The sequence below is a fragment of the Rhinopithecus bieti genome, unplaced genomic scaffold, assembly GCF_001698545.2.
Source record: "Rhinopithecus bieti isolate Rb0 unplaced genomic scaffold, ASM169854v2 scaffold_5702, whole genome shotgun sequence".
NCBI lineage: Eukaryota > Metazoa > Chordata > Mammalia > Primates > Cercopithecidae > Rhinopithecus > Rhinopithecus bieti.
In genome coordinates, this window is record NW_016805053.1 from 49,376 (window position 1) to 60,294 (window position 10,919).

Sequence of the window (10,919 nt, forward strand, 5' to 3'; positions counted from 1 at the left end):
TTTTTTTTTTTTTTAAGTAAATACTCTAGGAAAGTGGAAGGGAGTATCGTGGCCTATCATCAGGTGTTGACTAGAACAAAAGGTAAATTCTTTTGACAGCCTTGAGCAAGTCTTCAGATAGGAACTCAAAGCTGTGCTGGGTTGACCCAGGAATTTGGCTTAGGCAAGCAGAAGCCAAGTCAGCGTTGGCAAGTCTCTTAGTGCAGGGATGGGAGCCCTCAGCTCTCTGTGCAGGTCATAGGACAGTATAGAGAGATAAAGAGTGGGAGTGCTGCATACTATTCCTGGTTCTACAATTCGTGAGTAGGAAAAATATTCCTTCTCTTATACTGTGATGATCAAAAGGGATAATTATACAAAACGACTTGGACAATAGAAATATTTTTAATACAGAGAATCATAGTTGAAGAACTTGGCTCCCTCTCCTGTTATGAATTAATGTAGTAGCATAAACGGCCAGATCCTTCAAGGGAGGAACCCTGAAGGTGAGACTGCCAGACCTCCTTTTTCATTTCCTTTGTAAAGTGCTTGCTTACAACTGATGCATCTGGCTTGTTTCCTCTTTTTTTTTTTTTCCTTTTCTCTTTGGACTTGCTTTTTCTGCTTAAAGCTCTGCAACCCAAAATTCATTGCCAGCAGGGAAAATGCTTTAAAAGGAATGCTAAGTATGTTCAAAGTGTGACAAAGATTATTTTTTAATTTTAAGGGCTTTTTGGGGTATTATTATTATATTAAAAAAGAAAGATGGAATTTGGTAATTCTTACTACTTTTCTGCCCTGTATCCATGAGATATGTTGCTTGGAAACATTCAGTCCTCTGAAAAGGCGGTGACATCATTTCTTACTTTATAGAACTGATAGAAATATTCAAATGATGTACTAGTTTATCAACTTGAAAGCTTAATTAATGTAAAACACTTTTGAATTTGGTTGAAAACACTAGGTAAAGTTTTATTTTACTTTATATATACTTAATCTTCTCTCCCCGGGGGGTAGTTGGTAAAGCATCTCGCAGGGAGTGCTAAGGAATAATGTCTTGTTTTATAATGCTTTCATCTTTTCAAAGAGCTTTTCATTATCTCATTTAATCCTTACAACCAACTGTGGAACTTGTTAGGGCGAGGGCTAGCGTGCCAGATGCATGGATGAGGAAACTGAAGCCCAGTAATGTGTGACTGAGTGGTGGAGATAAAGACAGGGGCTGGATCTCCTGCCTGTTAATTGGAGGTGCCACGAAGTACCACAGACCTGGTCCACAGCTAGCAGTTTTGAATAGACCTTGGCAGGGATGGGGCATTGTAAATCTAGTAGAAATTCATAATTAAGCTCTACATGTCCAGTCAAATGCTTGGGAAAACCTTGTTTTGGGGTTAAATTGAGATTACTGCTCAATGTGTTGTTGAATATGGAAAATTTTGGAAGGTTTAAAATTAAGAACAGTCTCTTTTGATATCAGGATGTTTCATTTTTTCAAAAAAATAGTCTATTAAAATATAAATTAAATACCATATGATTTACACACTAAAAGTATACAATGTAATATTTTTTTCACTATATTCACAGATATGTACAACTATCACCACAGTGCCCTTTATTTTTTTAATATATATATGCATTTTTAGAGACAGGGTTCTGCTTTGTCACCCAGGCTGGAGTGCAGTGATGCAGTCACGGCTCAATGCAGCCTCAACCTCCCAGGCTCAAGCAATCCTCCCACCTCAGCCCATCACCAACCCAACCAAGTAGCTGGGACCACAGGCATGCACCACTATGTCTGACTAATGTTTAAATTTTTTGTAGAGATGGGGTCTTGCCATGTTGCCCAGGCTGGTCTCAAACTCCTGTCATTAAACAATCCTCCTTCCTTGGCCTCCCAAAGCACTGGGATTACAGGTATGAACCACTATGCCTAGCCTCACAGAACACTTTAGAATATTTTCATCATGTCAAAAAGAAACTCTGCACCCTTTAGTTATCACCCTTGTATTCCCCCGTTTACCCCAACCCTAAGCTAGAACTCATCTACTTTATGTGTCTGCAGATTTCCCTGTACTAGATTTTCATAGGAATAAAATTGTATAATAGGTGGACTTTGTGAGGGGATTCTTTTGCTTAGCATAATGTTTACAAGGTTCACCTAAGATGTAACATGTATCAGTGCTTCCTTCCTTTTTATGGCTGAATAATATTCTAGTGTATGGTGTATCTTTATTAGTTGGTGGACATTTGGGTTGGTTCTACCTTTTGGCTATTGTGAATAATACTGCTCTTCATATTTCTGTACACAGTTTTGTGTGCACTTGTGTTTTCATTTCTCTTGGCTAAATACTTTGGAGTGAAATTACTGGGTCATATAACAACTTTATGTTTGAGGAGCTGCTAGATTGTTTTCCAAAGTGTCTACACCATTCTACATCCCCACTAGCACTCTGTAAGATTTCCCATTTCTCAACATCCTTGCAAGCACTTGGTATCATATGACATTTTGATTGAGCCATCCTAGTAGACATGAAGTGGTATCTCATGGTGGTTTTGACTTTTATTTCCTTGAGGACTGATGTGAGCATCTTTTCATGTGCTTATTGGTTATTTGTATATCTTCTCTGAAAAAAATGTCTAGTCAGATCCTTTGCCCATTGTTCAGCCAGACTGTTTGCTTTTGAGATGGTAAGAGTTTAAAGAATATATTCTAGAGATAAATCTCTTAGACATATGATTTGCAAATATTCTCTCCCATTCTGTGGGGTTTTGTGTCATGTCCTTTGAAGCACATGGTTTAAAATTTTGTGGAAAGCTACTTTACTCCTTTTGTTGCTCATGCTTTGGATGCCGTATGTAAAAATCCATTGCCAAACCCAAGGTCATGAAGATGTACAGTTTACTCCTGTGTTTTCTCCTAAGAGTTTTATAGTTTTAGCTCTTACATTTGTTTGATCCATTTTGAGTTAATATTGTATATGGTGTGAAGGAAAAGCCCAAGTTAATTTTTGTGTATGTGACTATCCATTTGTCCCAGCACTATGTGTTGAAAAGTCTATTCTTTCCTCTTTGAATGATCTTGGCACTTTTGTTAAAATCAGTTGACTATAGATGTATGGTTTTATTTCTGGACTCTTAGTTCTATTCCTTTGATTTATGTCTATCTTTATGCCAGTACCACAATACCTTGATTACCATTCTTTTGTAGAAAGTTTTGCCTGTAATCCCAGCACTTTGGGAGGCTGAGGTGGGAGGATCACAAGGTCAAGAGATCAGGACCATCCTGGCCAAGATGGTAAAACCCTGTTTCTACTAAAAACACAAAAATTGGCCAAGCGCAGTGGCTCATGCCTGTAATCCCAGATACTTTGGGAGGCCCAGGAGGGCGAATCACCTGAGGTTGGGAGTTCGAGACCAGCCTGACCAACATGGAGAAACCCCGTCCCCACTAAAAATACAAATTAGCCGGGTGTGATGGTGCATGCCTGTAATCCCAGATACTCGGGGGGCTGAGGCAGGTGAATCACTTGAACTGGGGAGGTGGAGGTTGTGCTGAGCCAAGTTTGTGCCATTGCACTACAGCCTGGGCAACAAGAGCAAAACTCTGTCTTAAAAAACAAACAACCAAACAAAAAACAAAACAAAACGCACAAAAATTAGCTAGGCATGGTGGTGCACACCTGTAGTCGCAGCTACTTGGGAGACTGAGGCAGGAGAATCGCTTGAACCCGAGAGGCGGAGGTTGCAGTGAGCCGAGATCGCGCCACTGCACTCAAGTCTAGCGACAGAGCAAGACTCTGTCTCAAAAAAAAAAAAAAAAAAAAAAAAAAAAAAGTTTTGAAATCAGAAAGTATGAATCCTTTGTTTTTTTCATTTTCAGGATTATTTAGCTATTCTCGGTGCCTCAAGTTCTATATGAATTTGATAATCAGCTAATTAATCTCCACAAAGAATTCCGTTGGTATTCTGGTAGTGATTACATTGAATCTCTGAATCACTTTAGGGAGTATTGGCATCATGTTGTCTTCTGATGCATGGAGATGTGATGTTTTTCCACTTATTTAATGTCAGTAATGTTTTGTAGTCTTCAAAGTTTGGAACTTTTTTGTTAACTAAGTATTTTATTCTTATTGATGTCATTTTGAATGGAAATTGTTTTCTTAATTTCATTTTTAGATTGCTCATTTGCAAATGTACAAAATACAATTGTACAACTGATTTTTGTATATTGATCTTGTATCTTGGAACCTTGCTAAACTTGTTTATTATAGTATTTTTTAAATGGATTCCTTNTTTTGAAATCAGAAAGTATGAATCCTTTGTTTTTTTCATTTTCAGGATTATTTAGCTATTCTTGGTTCCTCAAGTTCTATATGAATTTGATAATCAGCTAATTAATCTCCACAAAGAATTCCGTTGGTATTCTGGTAGTGATTACATTGAATCTCTGAATCACTTTAGGGAGTATTGGCATCATGTTGTCTTCTGATGCATGGAGATGTGATGTTTTCCACTTATTTAATGTCAGTAATGTTTTGTAGTCTTCAAAGTTTGGAACTTTTTTGTTAACTAAGTATTTTATTCTTATTGATGTCATTTTGAATGGAAATTGTTTTCTTAATTTCATTTTAGATTGCTCATTTGCAAATGTACAAAATACAATTGTACAACTGATTTTGTATATTGATCTTGTATCTTGGAACCTTGCTAAACTTGTTTATTATAGTATTTTTTAAATGGATTCCTTAAGATTTTCTATTTATAACATCAGATAATGTCATCTGTGAGCAGAGATAGTTTTACTTCTTCCTTTCCTATCTGGGTGCCTTTTCTTTTTCTTTCCTAATTGGCCTGAAAAGAACCTCTGGTACAATGTTGAATAGAAGTAGTAAGAGCAGACATTCTTGTCTTGTTCCTGCTCTTAGAAAGGAAAGCATCCAGTTTTTCATCAGTGAGCATGATGCTAACTGTTGGTTTTTCAGAAGCCCTTCATTATGTTGAGAAAATTCCCTTCTATTCCTAGTTTATTACTTTTTGTTATGAATGGGCATCAGATATTGTCAAATCTTTTTTTTTTCATTTATTGGAATGATTAGGTAATTTTGTTTCTTATTGTATTGATATAATGTATTAAATTAATTTTCAGATGTTGAATCAACCTCGCATTCCTGGGATAAATTCCACATAGTAATGGAATAAAATCTTTTTAATATGCTGCTGGATCTGATTTATTAGTATTTTGCTGGGACATTTTACATCTATATTTATAAGATATATTAGTCTATAGTTTTCTTGTCATTTTTTCCCACCTGGTTTTGGTGTCAGGTTAATACTGGCCTCATAAAATAATTTGGGAAGTGCTCTCTCCTACTTTTTGGAAGAATTTGTGAAAAATTAGTATAAATTCTTCTTTAAGTATTTGGTGGAATTCGCTAGTGAAGCCATATGGGTTTGGGCTTTTCTTTGTGGATAGGGTTTTTTTTTTTTTTTTTAACTTTACTAAACATTAAAGCACACATGAATGTTTTCTGTGGAGGAGGACTAAAGGACATCAGGGGAGAAGAAAGGGATACTTGGGAAGAGAATCACACAACAAGGACCTATCTTCACAAAAAGGGCTCAATACTGATTTCCAGGGAGGAACAGGGAATGGTTAGCTCAAATTTGGTGATAACATCAGGATGAAGGACTCCAAGCTTCCTGATGTTTTGACTCCTGGCAAAGATCTCTGTGCTTTGCCCAGGGAAGAAAGCAGTCCCTTTTGATGATTTGATCACATATACCCCTTTATTTTCAATAGGAGATACCTTGTGCAGCTGTGTAATTCTGTCCAGATGCATATGGATGACCTTAAACCCAGAATTTTTGTTGTAATAAACAGCAAAGAGATGCCTATAGTTTTTTGTACCTACGTCTCTGCTAGAATCTTTTATTACAGTGTTAGAGATTTCAAATAGTTTCAGAGGAAGGAGCAGTTTCTGATTCATTTCTATGGTCTTCAGAGCACCAAGAAGAGGGGTAATGAATGCCACCTGTAATTGAGCTGTTTTAGTTTTACTTATCTGGACTGCTTTAGTTGCAGAGATATCCAAGCCAAGTTTATCAGAAACATCCTCTTGGAGCAGAGAGCAAAGGTGAGTGCTTCAGTGAATCCATGTCTACCATAGATTCAGCTACCATGTCATGTTTGACACATTTTTTGAGCTTATTAAGTGGAAATTGATTAGCTGTGGTGTTTATGGGAGAGTCATCTGAATATTGTATATCCACAAGCAACAGCTGCATCTTCTATAATATCCCATGCATGGATAATGTCAGCTGTGATCAGAGAGATTTTATTCTCAATGTGATTCCCATTGCCTATGACTTTGGACTTCAAATACATCCTGGTCAGAAGCTAGGCAAGATTTTCTGGAGTTTCTCTGATTTCATTTTTTTTTGTTAACAAGATCAGCTTTCACTATATCTTTTGAACAATTTTAATTAAAATATTTTATAGAGATGGGATCTCACTATGTTGCCCAGGCTGGTCTTGAACCCCTGGACTCAAGTGATCCTCCCACCTCAGCTTCCCAAAGTGCTGGGATTACAGGTGTGAGCTACCAAGCCCAGCCTCACTATCTCCTTTTGGTAAGCTAGTTCTGCAAAAGTATATGCTTTTCCATTAGGAAAACTACCTCAGTTGCTTCGATCGTAAATTGGTTCTCAATATAGTCACTGAAAATGGTGTCCAGATAATATCAAGAACTCTTTTTGCCTTAGTAAGGTCATTTCCTGTGCATTTGATAAATATCTTTCTAGTATTTAATTTTGGAGTCATCCTCATTGGTGATGGAAGGCATTGAAAGGATGACACCCTCACTATCATAGATAACTGGGTACAGGGGTTTATTTCCAGTGACATGTTAATAGTGTTTAAGGTGGTTGTCAGCCTTGTACGTGTTCATTGGCTCACAGATTGTGTACTCCTTGGCCTTATTTAGGGCTTGAACTTGATATTTAAAGGACACTTTGCACAGTACAAGCATATGGGTGACAAAGTGTCCAAATCATGGGTTCCAGTAGCAACCAATGCTCTTTTCCAGCAAATATCCTGATGTCATTTCTCCTGATGTTCAAGGAAGCTGTCATATTGATCTTTAGTAAGCTTTAGATTTTGGAGAACTGCTACTGTAAAGGGCATACCTTAACTATCTTTTCTGTGATAATCAATTTCTGGATTTTTCCATTAGGCATTACCTGTTTCTATGCCAGAGACTTTTTCCTTTCTTTGAAGACCTGAAGTCCTCAAATCAATCCTTCCAGACACATGAGATCATATCAAAATTGACAGAGATGTCAATTTTGCAAAAAACATTAGAGGGCCCTTCTGCATTTACATTGTCTTGTTCATTACTTATTTCCTTCTCAGAAGTAACGTCATCAACTTCCAGACCAAATTGAAAACATAGTTCATCAAATTCTTCATCAGTGTAGACCTGGTCCAGGGCTTAGAAGAACAGAAGGTGCTTCTTTATGGGTAGTTTTTTTATTACTGGTTCAATCTCTTTACTTACTGCAAGTCTATTTATATAATCTATTTCTTCTTGAGTCAATTTCAGTAGTTTGTATCTTTTAAAATATCTGTCCATTTAATCTAATTTATCTGATTTGTTGACATACATTGTTCATAGTATTCCTTTATAGTCTTTTTTCTGTCAGGTCATTAGCAATGTCTCTGTTTTTGTTGCTATTAAGTCTTTTATTTTACTCTTGGCCAATCTAGCTTAAGTTTGCCATTTTTGTTGATCTTTTCAAGGAATTGGCTTTTGGTTTCATTGATATTCTCTGTTGTTTTCCAATTCTCTGTTTCATTAACTTCTGCTCTAATCTTTATTTCCTTCAATCTGCCTGCTTAAGGCTTACTTTGCTCTTCTTTTTCCAGTATCTCACGTTGGACAGTTAGGTTATTGATTTGGGATCTTCTTCTTTTTTTTTTTTTTCTTAATTTAGGCACAGACTTGCCTTTGTTACAGAATTGCCTTAGATTTGCTTGAATAGATGTTTTTCCTTTGCTGTTTGCTATCAGGCCCAGTTCCAGAGGCTTCAAGTTCTGTGTGTGTATAAAATTTCAATAGTTTCACTAAGGAACAGGTCAGCTGAACTCCTTGTGTGCTCATGCCAGAAGTTGATCTCATGCTCCCTTTTTGTTAGAGGACTTTAGGGGAGATAGAGTGTTGACTTTGTGGACACTACCAGAGGTAGGACAGAGTCAAAGGAGAGTGTACTTGAAGGAAGGTAGGCAGCAGATGTGAAGACCTGGGACACTGGACATGAAGGAGGGGTAAACATTTTCAGTGCAAATCTGAAGGTGGAACTTGGAATAATGGATGTAGGTTTAAGTTAAATATCAGGATGAACTTTTTGAAAACTGGAATTCTGTCAGTGAATGAAGCTGTCCCCTGTGTTTCGGCACCTGTACGCTGTCAGAGATCATCCACATTGTCAAGGACACTGTGGGAAAGATTTCCTCACTGTTGGGATGATGGATGATGTGACCTCATTTCCTTGCAAGCAAAAGTTTCAGAGATTATTGCATGACAGAGTCTCACAGATGGCTTTGGGGACAAGGGTTTGCATTTAGCAAGGATCACAGCACACCATGTTTTAGGAGAAAGCAAATCTCTTTCTAATAAGTATAAAACACATCCCCAGATGTATACATCTGTGTGTACAATTTATGTTTTGCTATTTTATTTTCAAGCAAAGAAGCCAAGGTATCTTCCAAAAACAATTAGAGTTGATACAGTAAGATTTTTTTCCTTGATGTGTATTTTAAAATACATTTTCTTTTAAGAGAAATACTATAGGAGCTTTTTGAAATTTGAGTGTTCCTAGGTGTTTTAGTATACTAGTGCTGCCATAGCAAAATACTACAGGCTGGGTGGCTTACAGAACAGAAATGTATTTCTCACAGTTCTGGAGTCTAAATGTCAAAAATCAAGATACCCATAGCTGTGGTTTCTTTTGAGGCATCTCTCCTTGGCTTGCGGCTGTCTTCTCACTGTGTTCTCACAGGGCTGCCCCTTGGTCTGTATGTTGTCTGTGACTTAACCTCCTCCTTTTATAAGGACACCAGTTACATTGGACTGGGGCCCACCCAGCTGACCTTTAATCACTTCTTTAAAGGTCTTTGTCTCAAAATATAGTTACATTTTGAGGTACTAAGAATTTGGACTTCAACAGATGAATTTTGGGGAGACACAATTCAGCCCCCAACACTAGCTTTTGCTTCCCCCTCCAGTGCTGTTTCTGTTCATAGTTTTCCTTGAGTAGTGATCAGCTAGAGGGTGCAGGAAACTCAGAATCTAGAGAAATTCATGCTGTCACTGCTTAACTATTGCCTGCCTTGGGTCATAATAGATTTGGCTTTTGATAGTCAGATTGCTGGCACCAGCACAGTCCCTGCCTGGCAGCTCATGGGTACTTCTGCAGAGAAATTAGCTGGCTACCTGGAAGGACATCCTGCATCTCATTGTCAGCCCAGTTGCACCCAAGTGAGTTGAGACACAGTAGCCTTGCAGATATAATAGCCTTTCAACAGATCTTCCAGGGAAAACAGTAGCACATCCACATTTGTACTAAAGATCAAGAATACCTCTGATTGCTTTTTTGCTTTGTTTTTCTTGTGAAGCTAATTAAGCTTCCACAAATCTAACTGCTTTGTTGACTCCTGCAACACATATTATCAGCTAATACATAATGCATCCTACTGAAGCCAGGTACATGGGTGATGTAGAGACCCTTATATCTATCCTAAAATTTTACTGTAGACTCACTCCTTGGCCAGTTCATTTTATGAGGCAAAGTTTTGAATGAATAAAATGATATAACCATGTATATTATTTCATGAGATATTCTCAGATATTTTTTTCATGTGAATCTTACATATTCTTTCACTCATACTATCATAAGTGTTGTTTTTTTCTCTCCTGTTCACGAAACAGAGTTGTCATTTCAGCTAAAAGAAGTCAACTCAAAATTTATATTCTAATTACAAATTTAATTGTCAGAAAAGACAGAAAAGGACCAAGTGCAGTGGCTCATGCCTGTCATCGCAGCACCCTGGGAGGCCAAGGCAGGAGGATTGCTTGAGCCCAGAAGTTGAAGACTACCCTGAGCAACATAGCAAGATCCCATCTTTACAAATAATAATAAAAAGTAATTATGTGTGGTGGTGTGTGCCTGTGGTGCCAGCTACATTGGGAGGCTGAGGTGGGTAGATCGCTTGAGCCTGAGAGGTGGCGGCGTGAGCTGAGACTGTGCCACTGCACTCACTCCAGCCTAGGTAACAGAGAAAGGCCAATCTCAAAAAGGAAAAGAAAACACAGAAAAGCACAACAGAAATAATAAAATCACACGCAACTGCGTTCCCTCAAAATAACCATTGTAATTTTTTTCACATTTTTCCTGTCTTTTTTTCTGTGCATGACCTTTTACATCTCTCTATATTTATGGAATTATAATAACAAAATACTGTTTTATTTTCTTTTTAAAAATTACACAACATGGCCAGGCATGGTGGCTCACGCCTGTAATCTCAGCTACTTGGGAGGCTGAGGCAGGAGAATTGCTTGAACCCAGGAGGTGGAGGTTTCAGTGAGCCCAGATCACGCCATTGCACTCCAACCTGGGCGACAAGAGCGAAACTCCATCTAAAAAAACATATATATATTACACAAAACTTTACTGTGGAAATTTTCTTGAATATTTTTGTCATATAATTTTAATGGTGAGTGGTATTCTAGATTATAGAACATTCAGCTAAAGAATACTGAGGTTATTACTTTTGCCTGTATATGTTTGAGCAGATATCTGATAACTATGTTTGCTTAGTCTTCTTCACTAATTTGAAATGATACATTTAGCATATCAAAAAATGCCTAGATGTAACAGAGTCT

At 37.5% G+C, this 10,919-nt stretch overlaps 1 pseudogene; it reads right to left on the reverse strand.

Annotated features, from left to right (window-relative positions):
• Positions 1-5,585: 5,585 nt before the first annotated feature.
• On the reverse strand, positions 5,586-7,490 carry LOC108528930 (phenylalanine--tRNA ligase beta subunit-like; annotated as a pseudogene).
• Between the last annotated feature and the right edge of the window lie 3,429 nt (positions 7,491-10,919).